Source organism: Dryas octopetala, chromosome 3, assembly GCF_963921425.1.
Source record: "Dryas octopetala chromosome 3, drDryOcto1.1, whole genome shotgun sequence".
NCBI classification, from domain to species: domain Eukaryota; kingdom Viridiplantae; phylum Streptophyta; class Magnoliopsida; order Rosales; family Rosaceae; genus Dryas; species Dryas octopetala.
Genome location: NC_141368.1, coordinates 19,311,593 through 19,336,392, shown reverse-complemented (window position 1 = coordinate 19,336,392; position 24,800 = coordinate 19,311,593). Strand labels below are relative to the sequence as shown.

Sequence of the window (24,800 nt, the reverse complement as noted above, 5' to 3'; positions counted from 1 at the left end):
ATGTGATTGTTGCAGCCACTGTCTAGAAACCAAACATTGTCATTGTTTTGCACCGTTGCTGCTTGACAAGCATAAAACATATTTGTTTCATTGCCCTGCTCTTCAGTGAAATTTACTTGTTGATTGCCTTTGAGCCTACAATCTTTCTGAATATTGCATTTAGGTTTGCCCTTCAAACACTCAAGAATAGAAACAATAGATTGAAGAAGAGTTGCAGGGGAAGAGAAAAATTAGAGTGTTTTGGGGGCTGAACTGACGCAGCTCACACCACTTAATATTTCATATATATCAAATTACTTAGCACAACTGCAAAGACTTGAACAACTGCAGTGATAATATATACCAGCCACACACAAAAGACTCATATGGCTTAATATTTTTATGGCCAGGACTCATGTGGCTTAATATTAACCATACACCAAAAGTCAAAGTAATATTAAAATACTAAACTCTAACAAAAGGCTTAACAACTAAAATAAGGTCAGTTAAGTAAAAGGGCATTAACTTTAACAAAGTGTTTGAATTATATGCCTCAGTTCGGTTGTTTGTACCTATTGAGTTATATGTAATGGAGGATGCCAGTCTAAAAGTTCTTTCAATTTTAAGTAATTACAGTGAAGCCACAAGGAAAATACATTGAACTGGTTGTATTGAAGATGCAAAGGCTTGGAAATGGACTGCTGATGGAGAACATAGGATCCTATGCCTTCTTATTCTTTGGTCATTGGTCAAAAGCTTGCCTTATAGGTGAGAAAATCCAAAGGAAATACCTGACACTACTACAAAAAAGCTCATACATATCAGTAATTTACCGATATCTAAGGCCCCTAAAATTCGATATAGGAAAGCGTGATATCTATTCTCATTGGTTTACATATCAGTTTTGAACTGATCTCTATAGAGGTTTTTAAATCAGTTCCTTTTTTAAATACGATATATTTTCCCTTCCTGGATGGTTAAAAATGCAATAAATGATATATTTATAATATATTATATCAGTATTATATTTATAACTGATATCATATATATTAATAATATGGGTTTTAGTCGTATAACTGGTATAATTATTTCCATAGACATCTGTATTGTATATAAGAACAGATATCTTAGATCAGACTTATATGTTCCTAAATTACGGAACTGGTATAGACTGTATCATAGACATCGGTATTAGTTCTCATAAATGATATCTGATATGTGAATTATATGTGTTTAAGATATAAAAATGATATTTATATTCTCATAGATATCGTTCTTTTTATAATAACTGATATCGTATATGTGAATTAAATGTTTTATGAGTATGGAACTGGTATAAATATTTTTATAGATATCGGTATTGGTGATTAAAAATGATATCGTATATTTGAATTATATGTTTAAAAAGTATGGAACTGGTATAAATATTTTTATAGATATCGGTATTGGTGATAAAAAATGATATCGTAGACATCTATTATATGTGTTTTTATTGTATAATTGATTACGAAGCTATGATTGGTATCAGTTTATTTTCCCAAAATAGATATCTATTCTCTATAGCATTTCAGTTTTTATATTAGAATTGATCTAATATATTTCGAAATTAGGGTTATGTGACCTGTTTTGATATCGGGTTTATTTTCAAAAAACTGATATAATTGGTTAACACCATTGAACCATCTAGAGCATATTTATTTAGTGGCCAATTTTACCTGCATAGATAAGCTAAACTGATTCATTTCATTCAACAATCCATTCCATTCATCAAATGTCATATATTTCAAAGGACCCAAAAGTTGTCATATCACAAAAATTAGGGGGAGATCTCATCATCTCTAACTACCCCTTCCTTCAAATATGTCTAAGCTAGCTAGGCTAGGCATCACTTAAAACTACCCTTTACAAAAACTATTAGGCAGTAGGCTAGGCATGCATTTTTCCAAAAAACTAGGCAGTAGGCATGCAATTCCCTATTTCCCTTTACAAAATATGGGCATGGCAGCATTTAAATTAATTGATCTAAGTTCTATAATATCCACAAAATGGCACATCCAGCCATCACCACATATACCTAAGCCTACACATAATTCAAGTTAACAAAGTCACCCCATTCTTCTCGAACATCATCAATTTGGTCTTTGGTGTAACTGCATCGCTTGATCTTAATTTGATTTGCTCCACTGAAAACACAAAGGAAAATTGCATTAGCTCAATAGTAAGGTAGCTTAAAGCTTGCTCATACTAAAATAATGCTTGCAGCTAGCTTTTGCAAATTCACATAACTAACACCATGGGAAATAAATGCTAGACAACTTTTCAAAGGTTAAGAGAAATTAGACATGCAGTAGAATGGTTAAGTTTGATGTATTATTAGTGACAAACAAAAGAGAACTTAGTACAAGTTGAATGCTTACATAAGAAAGGAACAATATATAGCATGTAGAAAACAGAATTTTGACAACCATGATAATGGCCAAGTGTGGTTTTGGTACTGACCAGTTTTTTAAGGCAGGTTCAGATGGAACCCTTCTTTACTGCAAGGAGAAACAAGAGATGGCAAACAGAAAGTATAGTGCTTAATCTTATAATTTGATTAAGCAAGGAGAAACAAGAGATGCCAATTTGACAGCCACCTTAAACTCTCTATCCTTCCTGCAGGTTTAAATGAGTAGAGCAATCAAATACAATGAAGTTCAAAACCCAGAAAGAACTATAAAAAAATACGTAAAGAAAAACAAAAAGACAAACAAGCAGTGACACGGTGACACCTCACTGGGAAAATACCTCTTTGAACCTGATGGCCCAGCACGACCATCTTTTTCAGGTAACTTAACCAAAAAATCCTTTGAATCAAATGGCAATGACCCAGCTGTATATAAGCTTTTCCTGCCATCATAGGCCGGCATTCTCTTGCCCAAATGTGACTCAGAGTACATATAAACAATGTTTATCTTCAGTAAACATTTATGCAAACAGTACAATGTTTATCTTCAGTAATTATGGTCAACATCCAATGCGACCTTTCAAAAAGGGTATCACTATAATTAGCATGCATGAAAAAATGGCAGGCATAAAAAAGGTTCAAGAAAATCAGTTAATCATCTAAACACCTTTACCCAGAATTGTAAGGCACCAAGAAAACACGATTGCTTTTTCCTTGCTGAAAACGAGTTGCCATGTAGGTTGATCAAAGAGTGGACTTATATCAAAGAGTGGTTACATTCAGGCACTGAACTTGTTAGTAAAATACAAGGCTGAAAACAATAAATAAATAACCAAATCTAAATGCCACTTTCAAGCATATTTTTTTAACAGGGGAGGAAAACATAAGCAACATCATTCATGTATTGGTTATGAAAACACACACACACACACACACAAAATATAGATGACCATAGTCCATAAACAAGTAATTCCATAAAGAAAAAGAAGAAGAAAAAAAAATTCAGAATGAGTAAAAGAAGCTAAGAAAGGTAGTGTACCAGTGACTCGGTGGAAAAGCTGAGTATCAGAATTTGAGATACAATGAGAAGATGGGTGGTTTAGAGCTGCTTTTAAATTGGGTTTCATCCTACAACTCCGAGTAGCACTTTTACCACAAGGAGAAATCTGAATGTGTATGTTTTGAGAGTTCTTTTTCCCTAAAGTATTGACAACACCAAACATCTTCGAAAGTTTCTTGAAAACCTTGTTGCATATTTAATCCCTGCATTAAGTAAACAGAAAATATAATATGTGAGAAATAAAGTTATATCAGCACAATGAACTGATTCATAGGACAACTACCCACTTGAATGAGAACTGTCTGCTACACAAACATAAGAAAAAATAAATCATTAAACATCAAAAATTTTGAATTTGGTTATGTCATTAGATAAAGCACTAGGCTTCTATAATAATTTCTAAGGGCCTCCTTAAGAGAATGTAGAATAAAGTAAAAAGAATTTAGTTATTTCTTTCTCAACATATTGTTTCTTAATTTCTTGGTTGTGGAGACTCCAACCTCAGGGGAGAGGACTATATTCATTACTTCAGATAGATCAAAATTACAAAATATCATATAAAAGAAACCATGTAAGTAATAGCATCAGGAAGAAAAATCATAGTTGACCTTTATACATACTCTCAATGGATTCTTTCAAATCGGGGCTTAAACAAAACCTCAACTCAACATGTAAAGAACCATCTACCTCAAAAATGATTAGGAAATTAGTTGAAAAAAAGGTAACCATATGCTTTAATTACCACACACCAATTTATTTAATCACTTTGATTTGTACAGATTTTTATAGGAGCTTTGATTTTACAGTTGAAACATTGGAGAGGGTTTAAAATTTGTAATACAATTCTTAGAACAAATTATACCAATAAATGCTCCTTCCTTTCCTAAGGTAAAAAGTAAGCAAACAAACTTACAAGTAAACCTGGCAATAGAAATGTGAACTCCCAAAAAAATGAGTTCTTAAACCCTTGTCAAGATTTCCAATAGCTTAGATGGCTTCAACTGCAATAGCTATGTTCACATCTGTTATGAGCTGCGGGAAAAAGATAGGCATTGAGAGAAAGGGATTGTAGAGGATAAAAAAATCATTTATGTGGTAGATCAGCTGTACTGTTACATTGGAAATGCAATTGACAAAGGACAATGTTGAGGTTGGAAGATGAAAATAGTTTGTTCAACTAAAAATAAATAAGTACCTTCTTTAACGTCCGACATATTTCTGTAAAATCACCAGGGGATATTCTTTTAGTTGTAGCAAGCTTGGTTAGCTCTGCAACAGCCTCCTCCTTTCGCTCTGACCACTTTGTAGCTTTCTAGAACACAGTGGCAACAGTAACAGCAATAGGCGGCAGACAAGACAATTAACCTATATAACTTAAAAGGTTATATACAACAATACACAATATGAGATTGTATTTTCTGATGAATAATAACCATGTCATTTTTCCTACTTGAACCCAAGTAAACAACAAAAAAATGGTCTACAGATTGTTACACATACCCGATTACCATCAAGGTCAAATCCTATCCTTGTAAGGAAGAACAACCATATCCTGAGGAAAGCCAAACAGGGAATGTTCAACAATTTAAAAAGGAAAAACCTACCATAAAGAAATAGGTGAAATACGACACAATTTAGAGAGTATAAATAGAGTGAGCAAATACTACATTGGATCCTAACCCATCAGAACCCCAATACTACCAGCATAAAGCAAGCAATGCAACAGGGTTATTCCTAACCTGAACAAAAAAAAAAATACATAATACATTTATCTTTTGTTTTTCACTCCTATTTTGGTTAGGGGAAGTACGAGACAAACAACAGAACTAGTCATTACTACCCAATTAATTATGCTATTTTGTTTTCATGGGAATTCAACTTGTAGGTCAGACTGGAAAATCATTCACAAATAATTATCTTACTAGCAAAGAATAAGAAATGGATTTACCGCTGGAATCTAGGATGATGAAGTACTTTCTAGCTTAAACACTACATAGCATGGGGTTGATTTACCAAACAAATTAGCTCCAAATGCTTTCTATGACATGAACAAATACCAAATTGATTTCATTCTACGTCCATAACAACTTGAGTATATCAATAGATCCATAACAACTTGATTGGTGCTGTAGCATTGGATATTTGAATAATGCTTCAAAAAGTAAAAGCAACCTCTTAGGAACATGGGAACTTGGCAAGATGGACCAGTGGAGGATTATTAAACTTTGAGTTTACACAATTAACATATGAAAATATCATCCCAGCAATCTAGATCTAACAAGACATTTTATATTAAACAAAATGTAAGCTTACCTGTGAAGACAACAATGCCAACTTTCAGTCTTCAACTTGGCATTGTTCAACTTGTAATAACCATTGTGAATGCTGTCTTCAACTTGGCTTGTTCCCGCTGAACATTGATCAAACAATTACAGGATGCAAGTAATCTCAACAGGAACCACCTCTGTCCTCCCACGCCTAGAGTCATAAACCCTAAAGTAATCTCAAATGTATTAAATAGAAAAATTAACTAATAAAATCACAAACCAAATTGAATCACAAAAATAAAAAACAAATGAAGTATGGAAACCCCAAAGAAAAACCCCAATGTTCCCGGCCGTATCAACAAAACCTAAAAGAAAATAAATAAGAAATTAATAGATGAGTAACCTGAAGCTCAGGGTGACGGCGCAGGTACCGGAGATGATGAACGACACTTTCTTTCCAGGTTATTCTCAGGTACCAGGGCTTCAAATTCTTGCAATATAGATTTGACTAGGTTTTCAGAAAGAGAGATAAGGATTGCGAAAAGGAGAGATATGGAGGGAAGTAAAGAAACGGTGAAAGAAGAAGAGAAAGAGAGAAGAGAGAGAGAGAGAGAGATGGAAGAAATCTAACCCCAAGGATTCGCAGAGAAAAGAGACGAGCTGATATCAGGATGACCTAGGTTTTGCTGAGAGAGATGAGAGGAGTAAGGGCTTGAGTGAGAAACAAAAGAGAGAGATAGAGAGTAGAAGGAGATCGATGAAAGGAGTACCTAGCGATGAAGGAGATCGTCGAGATGAAGGAGGTCGCGATGAAAGAGAGAGTGTGAGTGTGTCTGGATGTGGCTCTATCAGAGTCACAGAAGTGAGTGTAGGTCGTGTTTTGAGTTCTGTTTTAGGCAAAAAAAAGAAATTAAGTTCTATGAACAGTAGCGCCTTTTTTCTTGGCACTAAGCTTGCGATCAGTTTTTTATTTTAGATATCACTTTTAATGAATAGTTAAGTAAATTGAGAAACTTAAGATATCATATTGAAAAACTTGGTGATTTATAAAATATTATATATATCAGTTTTTGAAAAAAAAAACACATAAGCGATATTAAAAACCCTATTATATCGAATACCTTTAAAACTTATATTAATGTAGTGATATGTATGAGCTTTTTTGTAGTAGTGTGACTTTATGGGAAATTCTGACTTTCCATATACAAGACGAACTGCTGTCATGAAATTCATCTGTTGGGAAGTTGACTAAGTAAGCACTCTTCATACAAGCAGATTTCCAACCCACCCTTTGTTAATTTAGCAAGGACAGCCTTCTTACCCAACACACCAAATGGGGTTTGTTAATCTCCCCAAAATTCCCCCAAGGAAATTCATGTTCACCTTATCAATTTATATATGTCTGTAACAGACTTTTAGGGATGCCACCTGGCATTGATCCACCAAGACTCAAGCCCAATGAGAAGGGCTGGACAGTCGTAGGACCAATTCAATGGCCCATCATGTGCAAGCCCAGGATGGCCTCAGTGAACGAAAGCACCCCGGCGAACAACCCTTTCAGCTATACCATGCAGTCAGGGTTTGTTCAGGGGATAAGTACCAGAATCCTAGGTTTGTTCAAAGCCATACACGTGTCAACTATCCAAGAGAGGACTACCTAGGGTTTTGGGAGACAACACACAAAACCCAAATCTATTTCTAAAAATTCTCTGTCAAATGACTTGATCATTAATTTTTTCTGCTCGTTACGCTTGCGTTAATTTTAATATGTTGATCTCATTTCTTTTATTGCAACATTTTGTTCTTCCATATTTAATAGCCTTATTTACTACTCTCTTTTTGTATTTATTTCTGAAATTTAAAGTATTCTGCTTTGGAAATTGAGAATTAATCAAGGAAGCATTTATTTTCTCAATCATTGAGTATTTACTATCAGCCCATTTTTCTTTTTTTGCTTGAATCTTATAATTTACATCCATGACCTGTGATTCCAATGGGCACTTTTGTCGGATCTGGATCCTAAGATAGTTAAGTTCTGAAATTTTTTGTTTATTTATTTACTTACCTTATTTAATCACTCGCCGAGAGCAACATGAACACATCTTGAAACAAAAAAGTTTAGCACTTTAGAACCTTTAGCACCAAGTCCTGGAATGCCCAGGCATAAAAATAATTAGCACAATCGTTTGATCCAATTCACTGTTACTTTATTTTCTATTTCATTTTTAAACTGTTCCAAGTACATTATTACTTGGTGGCACGCCCTTTAGCCCAGACTAACTAAGTGATATAGATCCAATCTTATCCATGAGCGAAGCATTTTTGTCCATAACAATGTCATACATTCTGGTTCAATATATAGGAAATGGGAAATCTTCAATGGAAACATCTGAAACATTTGGTGGCTCTAGTCCCGGCCAATAAGGCATGGGATTGGATCATATTGATGAATACCTGGTTTCCCCATGAACCGATGGGTAATTCTTTGGGCTTATTGAAAGGGTCTTGTATATGCTTTGAAGTGGGCTATAATAGATTTACTTGGCCTTTTGACAAATAAGATGGCTTGAGAGTTTATAGTAGCTGCTCTGCCTTGCCAGCTAGCTAGTTAACACTTTGGGTAATTTAATTAAATTAATAGCCCCTTTTAATTCATGTTAAGCTTTTTGACCCCCTTGGCCCAAAACTTACTAGCTTTTATAGCTCTTTTGTATTATCAGTGACTAAAATATTCTTCTATATATGTATATTATTTTATAGACCGGGAACTCCACCAGTAGAACAGAACGTCCACCTTCTTTAATTCTCTCTTCCTAATCTCTCTCTCTCTCTCTCTCCTTGATCGAAGGCTGCTGCTAGGAACCCATGGCTTAAAGCAATTGCAAATCTATTTCGATATGGATAGATCATTGATCTTTGACATAGTAGAAAAAGAAGAAAAGATCTTTGCTACTTTCGATTTGATTGAATAGATCTATTTCGATATGCAATGTTCTATACCTTTGCCATCAAGATTTATTAATTTTAACATTTTTATTATGACTTATGAGATAATAATTGGATCTATTAAATTCTCCTGATTTTTTTATTTTGTGGCAGCCCTTGATCAAGGAGGGAAGGAGGGAGATGGAGAGAGAGAGAGAGAGAGAGAAAAAAAAACTACAATACAAAAATTTGGATTTTTATATGAGAGACGTTATGGACATTTCACATTAAACAGAGCTATTAAAGTAAATTTTGGGCCTAAGGGGTCAAAAAAGCTTAACAGTGATTAAATTGGACTATTTAATTAAATTATCCTAACAGTTTTGACATTCTTGATATTATGTGTTGTTATTATTATTATTATTATTTTTGTAGATTTTTTTGAGAATATATAAATACTGGGGTCACGCATTGTAAGGTTTTTTTTTTTTTTTTTTTAATGAAATATCTTTTAGTACTAATTCATCAAATATTCTCTCTATTTCCCTCTTTTTCTATTTCGGTGTTCATCACATATGTACTTCCTGAGAGCTTTGACTACAATATTACACGAGTCCTCTCACTGTCAAATCTCAAAAGTTCTCCGAGCCTTTTTCTTTTCATATTTTTCAAGGAATCAAACAATAAAACTAAATTAGGACCCCCAGTGTTATAATGACTTTTCTTTTCCAAATGAAAGGACCCAGTTGCAGTATTCAACAAGTTTAAACAAACAAATTCACTATTTCCATATTGAAAATTAAATGTGCACGCACGTTGTTCCTTCCTCACCACAAAATATTTTTTCTATATCCTTGTGTGGAACTGAGGAAGGTGCACTTGTGTTCAACACCCTCTCTCTCTCTCGCTCTCTAAATATTTTTTCTATATCCTTGTGTGGAACTGAGGAAGCTGCACTTGTGTTCAACACCCTCTCTCTCTCTTTCTCTCTAAATATGTTTTCTATATCCTTGTGTGGAACTGAGGAAGCTGCACCTGTGTTCAACACCCTCTCTCTCTCTCTCTAAATATTTTTTCTATATCCTTGTGTGGAACTGAGGAAGGTGCACTTGTGTTCAACACCCTCTCTCTCTGTCTCTCTAAATATGTTTTCTATACGTTGTGTGGAACTGAGGAAGGTGCACTTGTGTTCAACACCCTCTCTCTCTCTCTCTCTCTCTCTCTCTCTCTCTCTCTCTAAATATTTTTTCTATATCCTTGTGTGGAACTGAGGAAGGTGCACTTGTGTTCAACCCCCTCTCTCTCTGTCTCTCTAAATATGTTTTCTATACGTTGTGTGGCACTGAGGAAGGTGCACTTGTGTTCAACACCCTCTCTCTCTCTCTCTAAATATTTTTTCTATATCCTTGTGTGGAACTGAGGAAGGTGCACTTGTGTTCAACACCCTCTCTCTCTCTCTCTAAATATTTTTTCTATATCCTTGTGTGGAACTGAGGAAGGTGCACTTGTGTCCAGCCGATGAGGCTTAAGCTGCTGTTGCTGAGGCTTGGGCTGCTGTTGCTGCAGCTTTTCTGTCCTCATTCTCATTTACATTGGCATTCAGGTCAAAATTTCGAATTGCTGCATCAGATTCATCAGGGGCATTGATACTTTCCTTCAATAACTCTTTTGACTCGGAAACATCATCCACCACCGCTCCAGAGCTTATATTATTTGGCTTAAAAAGACGAGTAATTTTGCCTAAAAAGACGTGTAATTTTGCACGAGATAGTTGATGTTCCATAAATTCACATACATTGTGCATGACAACTAACCAATAGAAATTTATAAATATAGAGCAAGCCCATATCCTTTTAATTTTTTGTTTTTTCTTTCCTTTAGGACTAAAAGCAAGACCAAAATTAAAGCTGGTATATGATTTTAAACACCCCTTGGTCAATGTACTTACAATGGAATCAGGCATACTACTTTTGCATAAATATTAAAAAATTAGACCAATTAGATTTGACTTTTGATAACTGATAATTGGGGCCACATGATATTTGGCAATTGATTCTGGTACAAACCTTTTTTGTTTTTTTTTTTTTTTGACAAAAAATGCAACTACATAAACACAACACATTTGAGTGTGCTAAAAGGGTAAGTAGATAATCTTAGTTTTCAGTGAGGTTCTTCAGGAGATATAAAATAGAGATAATTATGCTCGGGTTTTTAAAAAAAATAGTTTTTAGATGGAGACTGGTGGTATTTTAAAATTTATAAAAAAATCTTTTAAATTCATAATAAAGTCCTTTAATTTATAAGAAATTTTTTTTAATTCATAATAAAGTCATTTTAATTTATAAGAAAATCCTTTTAATTCATAATAAAGTTCTCCCTTGATTTGAATGGTATTTCCCCTCGTAAGGTGTAGAGTGGGCTTTGTAGAGGTTGCATGTTATGTTTTAACTCCACGACTGGAGTTAAAACCTAACATAAAGTCATCAAAGAAGAAAAATAAAAGGAATTGATTAAAAACCCTAAATCATTACCGATTTTAGTCTAAGAAAGACTTATAAAATGGACTGAACTCTAAGTCTCCTTAGAAAATATTAGGTATTCAACCTGCATAAAAAGCTTCTGGCAAGGTTAAGCTAGGTGATTCTGGCTTGTCTTTCTCTAAGTATTGAGAATTTTTGTGCATTTGGCAAAAGGTGAAAGTTTTGTGACCCATGCTCTGTTGGCTGTGTTTTAGGCGATTTGGTTGGAAAGGAATTTTAGGATCTTCGAAAGAAGAGGTGACAAGGTAGATTTCTTGGGGATAGAGTGCACTTTTTTATATTTTATTTCTTGAGTTATTTATTTTTCTGAGGTTATTTTGAATTTCTTTTTTGGAAGTGTTAAGATTTTTAATATAAATCCTAGAAATCAAAAAGTTTGTTTTAAATTTATAGGAAATTAGTATTCATCGCTACAAACATGTAGTATTTTTCGGGACATTTTTTGGAACCCGAATATATTTTTGATGAATTGTTAAAGTTGAAAATTGGGAGATGAACATGTGGATTAATCTTGGCCATTAATTTGGATTTAATGATTTTAATCTCATGGTTGGAAAGTTTCCAGCAGAGGGAAAAAAAGATGGACACGTGAAGAAAAGAAGCTTGTGGAAGGTTAGTGAGATAGGTGGGAGGCGCGCGGTGGATTAATCAAAGTCAAGTTTGATTAATCATTTTACTGGCTATTTAGTAGTAAATATGTTCGTAATATTTTAAAAGTTAGCCAGGGTCACATGAGGGGAAGCTATTATTGTATGTAATGCTTACCCCCCTATTGTGCTCTTTGCGTGCAGAGAACGTACTGGTTGAAGACTTGGACTGAGGGTGCGGCCTTGCTACTTGTCAACTCTTCGTTTTGTCGGATTTTGATTCTTTCTTTTTGGGCAGGTCGGTTATGATCATTGTGGATCACTTTTTCTTTGTAAATTAGCGTGTTATCTTTTGGTTTGTTTTGTAAATTATCAAACAACTATCTTCAAGTTGGTACTTCTGCAAATTATCGAACATCTATGTTTGATTGTTCCTCAAGGTTACTTTTGAACTTATCTGTAACCTTGGCGGGTTAGTTTAAATGTAAACACTTTATTTACATTTTGTATTTCCACTGGCAATTTAACTCTGATCCAACCTGTTTTATTTATAATTAATATGGCTTACCTACTTTGAGAATGTTTGGGAGTATAATACTCGAGGTTTGAGTATTGTAGTTTCCAGTATTCTCAAGGTAGATGCTGCTGTGATAAACTCGGGTTTTGGAGCGTCACAGGCCAACTACCAACCTACCTGGTTTATCAATAAAAACTAAACTGGTAGCAAGAGTATTCATTCCTGGTTATAAAAACTTTAGATCGGAAGCCAAAACTGACATCTACCAGCCTAATTGTAAAACCACCTCTGAAGGTTTAGGGATCAAAATCCAAGGTCATCAATAATGTGACCCTTTACTCTTATGTCATCTAACAAATCATTTATCACAATAACGGATAAAAGCCATGCAATAGATGGTAACCAAAAACAATTAATGCAACTTTTACATGCATCAATATTTACTTAGCATAATACATGCAATAAAAGGATCTCTAGCAGGGTGTGAGCTTCTCCCTACCTGGAGTCCAAAGCTCAGCTTGATTCTCACAAGTATAAATCTAACTTAACTAATTATTCATGCATTAAAACCTTAAAGAAAAAGTAGAGATTAAATACTTAGTTATAGATCTCCTTAGCTTAATCTCCACAAATAGAATTGTTAAAACAAAAATTAAAGCCTAATAAGTAATTAACCTTAAATTAAAATAACTTAACCAAGCTCAAGAGTCTTACCTAAAGACCTTACCTAAGCGAGCAGAAAGCTTGGCAGAGTTTCCCCACAAATTGCCAAAATCATTAGATGGTGATGTTCCTAGGTGCAAATTAAATCCTTTAGGCACTCAAGAAAACAACCAAATAAATATTTTAAACTTAATTAAGAGACTCTCAACAAGTGACTTGTCTCAAGAAAGCTTTGGAAAGCTTAAGGTGTGAAGAGAAAAAAGGATAAAGGGTCTCTATTTATAGGCACAAGGGATTGGGAAGTTTCTCTAAACCTTCAATGTGAGACAAAATACACTAAAAAGCACTAACAAAAGGGTTAAATCCAAACCGCGTCATGCGGTACCCGTGGGTCGACACACAAGTCAGAATGTGAGAAGAAACGGAGTGGGGCGGATGGGTTAGGTCGCGCACGGGTCCAGTCGCGTCCAGATCCTTAGTGGGATCCTCGCATCAAAACAATGCCGTTTTGGGGCCATTTTAGGGCGTCAGCGCTGCGTAGGCACACCATCAGCGTCTCTCACGAATAGCATCTCGCCACGTCAACGTGTCAGTCCGTGTCAGCGCCTCGTCAGCAATTCGAATTTTTCTAAATTCTCCCAACTTCAAAAATTCACAAAAAATACAACCGAGCTTCAAAAATTCCTACGGATTCGTAAGACTGGGTACTAATTATCTATGACATGAAAACATTATTTTTATCTCTAGAATTTTTATGAAAAATCCAACTTCTCCAAATAATATTCCAAAACATCAAATAATGGCCTAAAATAATTATCCAACTTCAAAAATTCGTAACTCCTTCATCCGAACTCCAATTTCAATGAACCACACATCGTTAAACTCAGAAAAATGATCTCTACACTACTAAGGTCTAACCTTAGTCATTTGGTCTTTACAAAAATTTGTCAATTCCAAGAATAAAACTTAACAAACTGAAAAATAAAATACGCAAAATTTTCGGGGTCTTACAGTTGAGGAGAGAGAAAAGAGATTTTTTTTTTGGCGGCTAGGGTTGTGTTCACGCTAGGCTCAATTGAATTGTATGAAACTGACTTGTGTATATTCCATGCATAATGAATATAATTTTAGAGTGATAATGATTATCTAAGAATGAGCCCCCAAGATCAAAATTCTAGCTCCAAATTTTAGGTACCAAATTTCAATGTGTTTTCATTTTAACTACTAAAAAATTTATGTGATTTCACTCTAGATACTACATTTTAGTTTAGCTACCAACTTTTAAAAACGTGCTTCCACCAAGAACTCGGCATTGTTCGATCACCGACCGCTCGAGAGAACTTTTTATTTTTTAACACACTCAACTGTGACTGTACAACAGTCTCAACTTTTTTATTGATTTATTCTTTTTTTAGTGTATGCTAGGCTTAAACATTAATGTTTAATCTCTAGGTTATAGGACTTCATCACCCAAGCCTAAATCAATAGCATTAATCCCTTATAAACATTGAATTTTTATGAATTTCACACAGTTATAAACATTGAATTTTTATGAATTTCATACTGTTTGACAGTCACAGCTATATAGCAAACCAAAAAAAAAAAACCAACGAAAAACCACCGAGATCTCGACACTTTGGCCAATCGATTGGTGTCAAAAATTTCACATTTTGTACAAGTTTGTGACCTAATCCAAATGTCTTGCACTAAATTACCACCTAAACTAAAAAAAATTAGTGTCTTACTGTTTGGCTCAAAACTATTGGTATTTGGTGTTAAATCCAAATTTTCTATAATTTTAATTTCACAAATTAACACCTCAAGAAGATTTTCGTGTTTTCACATAGACCCCTTGAACTTTCAAAAATTACAGCAAGACCCCCTGAGGTTTTAAATCGTTTTCACATAAACCTTAGGGGGTGTTAGTGTAAATGAACCCTAAGGTCAAATTTGTGATTTGGAGATATATTTTTGACAGAATTTTAACAGATCAAAGGGGTTATGTGAAAACGATTAAAAACCTCAAGGGGTCTCGCTGTAATTTTAGAAACCTCATGGGGTGTATGTAAAAACACGGAAATCCTCAGGGGGTTTAGGTCATGGGTTTTGAACGGACCCGAGAGCTAAATCGTAAGTAATTGTGCTGCATACGTAGCAGCCCATTACAAATCTAGTACAATTCTAAATTTGCATAGTAGTGTATGTTTATTAATATATCTTAATTTATCTTTTTCCATTTTCGTTAATGGTGACTAAAATAAAATTACAAAAAGGTTGATCGTGTAATTTGTAAATATGAAAATATTTAGTGATTTATTTATATAACTAGCCCTTCTTTTGATCTTATTCCTTGGGAATCATCTTGAATTTTGTTTTCTCTTGATCTAGATATATGCTAGTCTTATCTAAATACGATATATGGTCTTAATTTCCACAAACACTTTTTCTTCGATCACTTTTTCAAGTAACCGATAAAATTAAATTGGGCCCAACTCTAATGACTCTTTTTTCCAAATGAAATGGTCCCAGTTGCAGTATTCTAGAAGTTAAGAGAAATAAATTCTCTTTTCCGCATTGATAATTAAATGAAGTTGACAATTGTTGCTTAGTTCCTGACCACAAAATTTCTCCATATCCTTAGGTGGAACAAAATTTCTCTATTCTCTTTTGTGGAACGCCCCTCTCTCTCTCTCTCTCTCTCTCTCTCTCTCTCTCTCTCTCTCTCTCTCTCTCTCTCTCTCTCTCTCTCTCTCTCTCTCTTTTGTGCATTGAAAAATACAAATTTGCCCATTCCTTTTTTTCATTACTTATGGACATGAAATTATGACATTATACTTGTACATAATTTAGTCTAGGATATATAAATGGGGTGCAGGGTATATAAATAAGGTTTAGGGTTTAAAAATGAGGTTTATGGTTTAGAATTAGGGTTCCGAAGCTTATGACTTAGGGTTTAGGTCTCGGATTGTTACATGGAAGGGATTGATGGTCCAGCTCGATCCAGTCATCATTTCAAATTTTGATTTCCCATAGACTGTTTTTTCCAAAAGAAATGGACCCAGTTTCAGTGATATTCTACAAGTTTACACAAATAATTGAATTGTCTTTTCTTTGTTGACAATTCACTGAAGTTGACATTGTTTCCTTCCTCAACCACCACAAGATTTCTTTATATCCGGCCTTGTGTAAAATTTAGGAATTTACAGTTCTGTGTACAAGAGTATTATCTCTGTCTCTGTCTCTATCTCTCTCTCTCTCTTGTGGCCAAGGTTGCTCTTTCTAGCACGGTTCATAGTTTTCAATATGCATCAGTTATTACAAGACACTGCAAGGTTAGATTGAAACAAAATTGAGTGCTTTGGATATTAGCCATTGTCGACATTTATCAAGAACTATACTTGTAGTGTACAAACCTCAAAGACGTACAACATGTTTTTTTAGGGGTACGTTTCTACATTTAAGGACTTTCATAAGATTAACTTTAGAATGTACGTGACATGATTTTCTAATTATAATTTAAGTCTAATTTTAAAACATTTAAGCCGGGTATGACACGTGGATTTGGCATGCCAACTTTGGTTGGCCTGGGAGCAACAATGACATTAACGTCTTGGATGACTTGCATCTTTTTATGCTGAAGAGCCACTAGAACACAAAAGGACTTTTATAGCACTCAAAAAACGCTATATAAGCCCTTTTATAGCGTTATTGAAAACGCTATGTCAGCCGACGTTATAATAGACCCAAGACTTATTATAGCGTTTTTAGAACGCTATAAAAAAATTCCTTTCTATAGCGTTTTTGAAACGCTATAAAAAATCTATATAATAGCGTTTTTAAAATGCTATAGAAAGATATGCAATAGCATTTTTAAAATGCTATTATTGTGGTATTTAATAGCGTTTTAAAAATGCTAGAATATGTAACGATCTTTCGTAGCATTTTAAAGAAGCTATAATAATTATTACTATAGAATTTTAAAATGCTATCGTTAATTTTTGCAAATATATAATAATTATTGATTACATATTTTGGTGCCTCCGAAATTATTTTTTTAGGCTTTTTAGATTGCTACTAGAAATTTTTTATATATAGCATTAAGTATGAAACTTATGTGCTATCAAGTATATATATAAATTAAAAGAAACAATTGGAACTAAAACACATCATTAAATATATTGGTCCTGAAATACAATATATACAAGTTACTTCAAATACCAATGTTAAGGCTGCATAAGCATAATAGTTTCACAACTGTCATAGTTTCAAATTGGCCTTTAAAAAACACTAATATGTAGGTCCTATAGTAACAAAAACAAGCCTAACTTGTTAACTCTCTTCAAAATAAAGCATCAAATAGCCAAGAGACTACAAACTGCCAAAACGCAAACATCCAATTATATCCAAGTGCCTCCAAACTGCCAAAAAGAATAGTCAACAATAGGTTTCATTAGTGTCCCCAATCTACTAAAGGTTGTAGTGCTAATAAGGAAGGACTACCTTTATAATGTACCAAATAAAAACATGTATATATGTGACCCTCTTAAAGACCAACGAATTTGTGATGTATCAAATGGTATAAGAAAAAAAGAAAACTGAAAACAAATCCTATATATGCCAATGAATGTCCACTCACTCAGAAGTTTATATATTCACATTAATATACTACTACTATGAAAACAAAGCAATCAAAAGTTTGGATTAATATTGAATTAACCAATTCCAACACAAAACCACAACTAAAAATGAAAAAAAAATTTCAAATTAGCTTTTCACAGATTGATCTAAGTTTTCAGAGTTACTAATAAATTAAAACTCAAAGTCTACTTTTCCTATATCACAAACCAAAGAACATTTTAAGGTACATTTTTATAAACCTCGATCTATACAAAATGCGCTGCTAAAGTACATTTTAAGGTCTCATATGCTTAGATGATATGTTATATGAACAAAATGATGAGTTTGACAATTAGCACTTAATACAGTATCTTCTAGCTCCAAACCTTAACTTCATTCTGCCAAACATATAAAAAATAAAAAAAAACTGAACTTCCATGTCCCAATTCTTAATATTTTTTTATCTTAGTTTTATGCTTCAATACCCCGCTTCATCTTCCCACCTATATCAAGTCCACCACAATATCAATCATATAGCTGTTTCTTTTGATTCAGATTTCTTTTCATAGTTAAAAAGAATACTAAAAATTTAACCAAAGAACCACAAACGGAAAGTAAATAACAAAATAAATTAATACATGTATTAGAGGCAAATAGCACTTCACAACACCAAGCCTACATGCAGAACTCAAAGAACAGAAAACTATACAATTCACAAAGCTTGTCACTACATATATATTATCCGTTCAGAACTCACCAAGCAACAACAAAAATAATAAAAAATGCGTAACTTTTGACTTCTCTATAAAACAAAGACAAAAAAGAGATGTATATGATTCTTAAAGCAGAGAAGAACTGCTTAATGTAATGGGGAAATTATTTATATATGATCTTAAATAACTGACTAAAAGCCTTTTTCTCCTTTAATCAATATTATAACCATAAATACCTTGTGTCTTGTTTCCTATGAACTACAACAACATATGCTTTGAACGATGATGGGTCACCTCATTGATTTATAACATAGAGCCATCAAGTGGAAAGCAAAGAAAATAGTGGAACTTATAATTAGATTGCATGTCAGAAAACAAATATTATTTGCATATTCACCAAACTATAGGAATTAATTGTCATATAAAATAAAAGAAAAACTAACCTCATCTGCACTAAAACTACCAGCACTTCACAACCTCTCAAAGACTTCACCAGGAGATTTGACATATTCTTGTTTTTCTTTTGAACAACATCAATAGCTAAATGAATGAAATATTTGGCAATACCTATGGGAAAAAATAATGTGTCAAGCGTTCTATTGATCATATTCAACACAAGACTGCCGTATCTCAAATTCTCATAAACCAAAGACAATAGATATAAATCCCTATGTGCATGCAAGATTATTTGACATAAAAGAATGGTAATTACTAGTTAGAACCAAAACAAATAAAAAATACGTATGCTAACCAATAAAAATTGATGTACATATATGCATCAAGTTTATTTGTATAAAAGGTTTGAGTGCTACTTGAATGATTAATCAAGGGTAGAACATATATCTACATAATCTCAAGGGTGGAATTCTTTCTTATCTTCCTGTTTAAAGAAATGGGAAAGAGCATATGAAAGCAGAGACCTCAAATAAGGATAAGTTGGGAAGGTATCTATTCATCTTTGGAAAGAATTTATGTGCAGGACTTCTGATATGTATAGTAGCCTTTCTTTCAACATTTTGCCTTTTTCTTTCTTTTTGGATGTACAAACAAAAAACATGCCTTAGGGAAACTAATGCAAAAAAATTATGCTAACCAATTTCTAGAAGGTAGTTAAAGAAGAGAATCAAATAACGTACCTCTCCAAGCTTCCTTTATGGCTTTCTCTGACCACTCCAACCAGTCAATTGATAAGGGATTCTGCAAATCCTCAAGTTAAGAACAAAAATGCTAACCTATAACAATATCCACAAAAGCATGTATTTTACATCACCTGAGTGTAGTATGTTTGATATTTATTACTTAAACTTGGTCTTTCTGTAGCTCAAAAAAATAAAACTTTTGCTTTTGGCCCTATTTCACTTCAACTTAAAAAAAGGGGAATAGTTTACAGATTCTACAAATACAAACCCACCTTGACATCCTAGATTGAAAGACATCTATGTACAAGGATACACTTCTATTTCTAAAATGACAATGCTTCCTGAAGTTTGTCATCTGAATAAGATTCCACATAGGTGATTACATTTCAGAAGCCTATAAATATACAGTTTTGCCCCAAAATCGTGAATTGAAACAATAATCACAAGAAAAGTCACCTTATGTATCAGCTTCCGAGCAAGATCTGTGAAAAATAATAAAATTAATACTGAATGTTAGCATATTATAGAGTAATAAGAGATAAACAATCATAAAAAAAACAAATAGAAAAAAAAAACCCAAAATAGAAAAGGAGGGTAGTATTTAGGACCCAAGTGAGGATAGCGTGTTTTCAGGTTCTAGTATTTAGAAGAGTCTTTAAAATAACAGTCCAAGTTTCACAAAACCAAAATTAGTGTTAAAAATTAGGTTAAAAATTCATTTTCACATGCCCCTCCCCCAAATGAGAACCAAAACCAGTGTTGAGATAATCACAGTATGCATCACCTTTTCCATTTTTTATTCTTATATATAGAGAAAATGAAAATAATTATCACATCTGTAAATCCACTCAAATGTAGATAATCAAGATACACTTCAACCAGTGACAAAGTAGCTACTTAGACAGGTAGCAAAGTAAAGAACAAATTAAAAAATTCTTCCTCTCTATTTACCCATTTCTCAGAGTATATATCTCCATATTTTGAAAATTTGACCATTTGAGCAAATAACTATAAGTATACATTACCTTATTACTAGCAAAAATTAACTCATTCTCTGATCTAAACTGTGTCAAGGCATTCACACACTATGATTATCTGCATTCCAAATAAAATTAAAAGAGAGTTTAAGTTAGTACAACCATGGACCTGCAATACTATAAGTTTCACCTTTATAGAAAATAAGAATTAATCTTAGATTAAGCAAACGAGAAACAAAACTTACAATCAAGTTACATATAAGTGCAGAGCTGTTCCAAACCACCAATAAGTCAAGCTTAGAGGGTTTCTTATTAACTCAATGCAGCGCAAAACTGCTGTATAACCTACTAGGTAAATTTTAAATAAATAAGGGAAGCTTTGTTCGTCCAAAGAATACCAACCTTACCTTTTTTTGATAAGAGCTTGTACTCTTGATGACTTCTAAGTGGGAAAAACAAGCTTACCACAAAAGAGCATATTTGCTTCCACATTTCTTTTAAGGTCTCATCATTATGTTACAAGTTCGCCAAACTTGGATAGCAGTACATTTTCCTTGGTAATTATTACCCATCAAAATGATTAGTTACATACATACACTTAACACAAATAGGGTATCTACAGTGTCATACAAAAACAACCAATCCCATGAATTATGATTCTATACCTTCGTTTAAATCCTACATCCATGATCAAACCAAGCTTTCAATTGAAATGGTTTAGGCAATTAATTAGTTTTGTTGTCTCAGGTTCCAAGTAATTATAAGACTCAATTTTTCATATACAAGTATGAAATTTATAGATAGAACATCAAGGGGACTACACCTAAGTACACAAACAAATATTTAATTATGAACTACAACCTAGAAACTGTAACAAATATTTAATGTTTTTGATTTGAACACTACACCCCATAGTGTTCAAATAAAAAACATTAAATATCAAAAGCCAAAATACTTTATAACTACAACCTAGAAACTGTACTGCAATACCTGCTTTGGCTTCTAATTTCTGCTTCTTTTGTAGACAAAATGACATTGAAGCTCTAATGAAAACTGCAAAGAAAATCAAAGAAAGCCAAATAAAAACAGGCAAATCAATGGCTTAATTGAAGAACACCCATAACCTCTTATTTAATTTCTGAAAATAGATTAACCAAAAATAGAAGTAAAGAACAAAATCATGCTTTCAAGAATTTGGAACCCCACAATTGAGTTTAGTTTTTCAATTGTGAAAATGAAATCACTAACAAAAAATAAATAAACTGAATTTTCTTTTCTAGTCCCTAAACTCTTAGCATCCAAAGACAACCAAACTAATTTTCTTAGCAATCAAATACCATAAAACAGAGCAAGCATCGAGACACCAATCGCTTCAATTGGAACAAAATTCATCGCAGAAACGAAAATTGAAACCCTAAACTTCCAAGAGAGGTAACGGAATTCAAAGAAGAAAGCCAAGCTAGAACCCTAAAATCGACACCAAATGCAATGCAAGAAAGATATATCTGAGAGAAAACCTAACAAAGAAGAAGCACTAAGCAAATGAATTGAAGAAATTCAACCACAATGAAAAACACAGAGAAGTTAGAAGAGGGATAGATAGGGAACGTACTTAAAGGGGCATATGCGAGAGTGGAGTCGAACCAGAGCTCGGCCTTGTGCTTGTCCTCGTCGCTCTCGTCCTTCATGGAACATGAAAATTTAGAGAGAAAAAAACATATGAATAAATTTTATGCTGCCCATAGTTCAAGCACATGAAAAATTGATTCTTCCCCACACAATTTTCCCCAAAACCCACTAACCCTAAAATCAAAATTGTAGAAAATCATGAGAAGAGACTTACCTATGGACATGACAGAGAGTGGGTAAGGGAGACTGAGTGAGCGAGCGAAAGTGAGCGGGAGTGAGTGAGCGTTTCTCAGCCAAGTGCTCGATCGGAAGATAAATTAGAGGAAGATGAGAGAGAGAGAGACAGAGAGAGCAAAAGTTAAAACTATCCCAGATCAAGTGGGAGGGAAATAAACCGCGTAAACAAAATGTTGGGTTTCTGAACAGACGCCTAAAGATTGTGGGCCTTAAAATAGTTTACAGCATTTTTAATTAAAGTGCTATAATTTTATTACTTATAATAGCAGTTTGAAAAAAATGCTATACTAAAGTGCTATAATATGTACTTTTTGTTCTAGTGAGCATTACTCAAGTCAGATACAAAGTCAATGGAAACAGCTACACAATGAGGTATTGTCTAATGGATCAGATTTACCCCAAATGGGCCATGTTGATCGAAACAATATCGAATTTGATATGAGATGCTAATAAACTATTTGCAAAGTATCAAGAGTCATACATGAAAGATGTTGAGAAGGCTTTCGGGATTCTAAGGGTGAGATGAGAGATTCTTAAAAAACCCGCTAAAGGATGGAGCATTAATAATCTGGGTTATATTATGAAGACGTACATAATTATGCACAATATGATCGTTGAAAACGAGCGGCCAGAAAATGAAGATAATGAATCGGATGATGACATCAACCATGTTCAGGAAAGGATGGCCTGAGCTGTGTCATGATATGACACTTCACCATATGATAGAGATGAAGGTTATCATTCACGTCATGTGCTGAAAAGACTTTCTCGGTTGAGGTTGATTAGGTCAAGGCCACTCCACGATCGTTTAAAGAAAAATTTGATAAAGCACCTCTGGATGCGCCAAGGAAGTCACGCTCACGCACAACGCCAACATTGAACGTCGACGTTTTATGTGTCTTTGTGTTTGTCGTTTATATGTGTTGCATTTTGTTTTGATTTTGAGTTTCTGGTAAAACACCTTTGTGTGCATGTTTGTATTTGTCGTTTGTATCGTATCGTGAAATGAAATAAATCGTGTTGTGTTTGATTTCTTGTTTTATGTTTAGTGAAATGAAATAAAGGTATTGGATTCAAATATTTGACTTGACATGACACAACCTAGCCAATGACAAGACCATACACTAACTCCACACTCCGTCCGATTCATTTTTCATGTTGGTTCACATGTGGGATTCCAGTTTATGTGAATCCATTAGGGAATCTAATGAGTAAGCTATGCTCTTTTCCCCTATAAATACCAAGGTTTAACTAGTAGGCCAGCACATCCACATCATTATCATTATAAATGGCTTCCTCCTTCAGGCAAGCCCTCGATGCTCGATAAGAGCTCTAGGCGGTGAAATTTATACGGCATGGTTTCAAAACCAACCAATAATGCAATACTGTATGTGCACTACAAGAAAATACCCCATTAGATATCAGTGGAAAACTGATGTCTATTAAGTTTTCGACCGATAAGGGGAGACGTGATATCTAATGTACCATATTTTAGATATCGGTTTTCCACCGATGTCTATAACAAAGTAGACATCTTTTTTCTTGAATATCTGACATCATTAATAAACAATATATATCGATTTTTCAAATAATTGATATCTAAAAGAACGGATTCCGATATGTAATATACTTTAAATATTAGTTTGGTTTTATTTTTCGATATTGTAAACTCATCAAAACCTATATTTGGTAGGTTGTTATATCGTTTTTTTTTATTAAACCGATATGTAAGATTTATAACACATCGCATTTTTAACTAAAAATGATATAAATGTACACATTAGATATCGATTTTATTTGTTATTTCGATGTATATACCTGTATAAATATCAAATTTAAAAGATTAAAGATATTGGTGTTCAACTGATATTAGTGACACCTCATTCGTTAATAGGCACCCTCACATTTATAGGTGCAAAAAATAGAGATCTTTGGCCATATTTGTTGTAGTGTGCAGAAACGTATACTAAATGCAATCTACAAATAAATAAATGGAATTATCACTTTGTTTCCTGACCACAAAACTTGGGACTTGGGAGCTTAATTTCCTTATGCTTTACCTTCTACAGTAGTAAATGAAGTCAACGTTGTTGTTGTTGATTTTTTTTATTTTTTTTGGCCACTTAAGTCAACGTTGTTGTTGTGCGGCCGGGATTTAGAATTGGCCACTTAATTAAATTCCTAGTAGTTTCCTAATGAGACATTGCGCCGAAGGAATCGGGTTACACGTCTTGGGTATTTAGATTCGCTCCATGTGTCACTCTTAATTCAAACGGAATGGATCCAGTGGCAGTATTCTACAAGTTAATAAGAGACCAATATATTCTTTTTTCCATGTTGACAATTAAGCGAAGTTCCCCATATATGTTGCTTCCTGACCACAAAATTAAGCGAAGTTCCCCATATATTTTTTCTATATCCTTGTGTGGAACTGAGGAAGGTGCACTTGTGTTGAACACCCTCTCTCTCTCTCTCTCTCTCTCGATCTCTCTCTCTCTTTCACC

The 24,800-nt window shown here is 33.7% G+C and overlaps 2 long non-coding RNA genes across 4 annotated transcripts; both read right to left on the bottom strand.

Moving 5' to 3' along the window:
* Positions 1-2,148: 2,148 nt before the first annotated feature.
* Positions 2,149-4,674, bottom strand: LOC147291618 (uncharacterized). Of its 2 annotated transcripts, none has more exons than XR_015121302.1 (6): positions 4,399-4,674; positions 3,465-3,688; positions 3,099-3,181; positions 2,767-3,002; positions 2,479-2,634; positions 2,149-2,162 (listed from the first exon to the last, which is right to left on the bottom strand). It is a non-coding gene; the product is annotated as an uncharacterized LOC147291618 (long non-coding RNA). The 2 variants fall into 2 exon arrangements; XR_015121301.1 differs by having other exon boundaries at positions 3,099-3,142; positions 4,399-4,672.
* A 25-nt stretch (positions 4,675-4,699) lies between these two features.
* LOC147291617 (uncharacterized) lies at positions 4,700-6,784 on the bottom strand. 2 transcript variants are annotated; one of them, XR_015121300.1, is made up of 5 exons: positions 6,156-6,784; positions 5,799-5,978; positions 5,153-5,224; positions 4,986-5,037; positions 4,700-4,797 (listed from the first exon to the last, which is right to left on the bottom strand). It is a non-coding gene; the product is annotated as an uncharacterized LOC147291617 (long non-coding RNA). The 2 variants fall into 2 exon arrangements; XR_015121299.1 differs by lacking the exon at positions 6,156-6,784 and having other exon boundaries at positions 5,799-6,142.
* Positions 6,785-24,800: the final 18,016 nt, after the last annotated feature.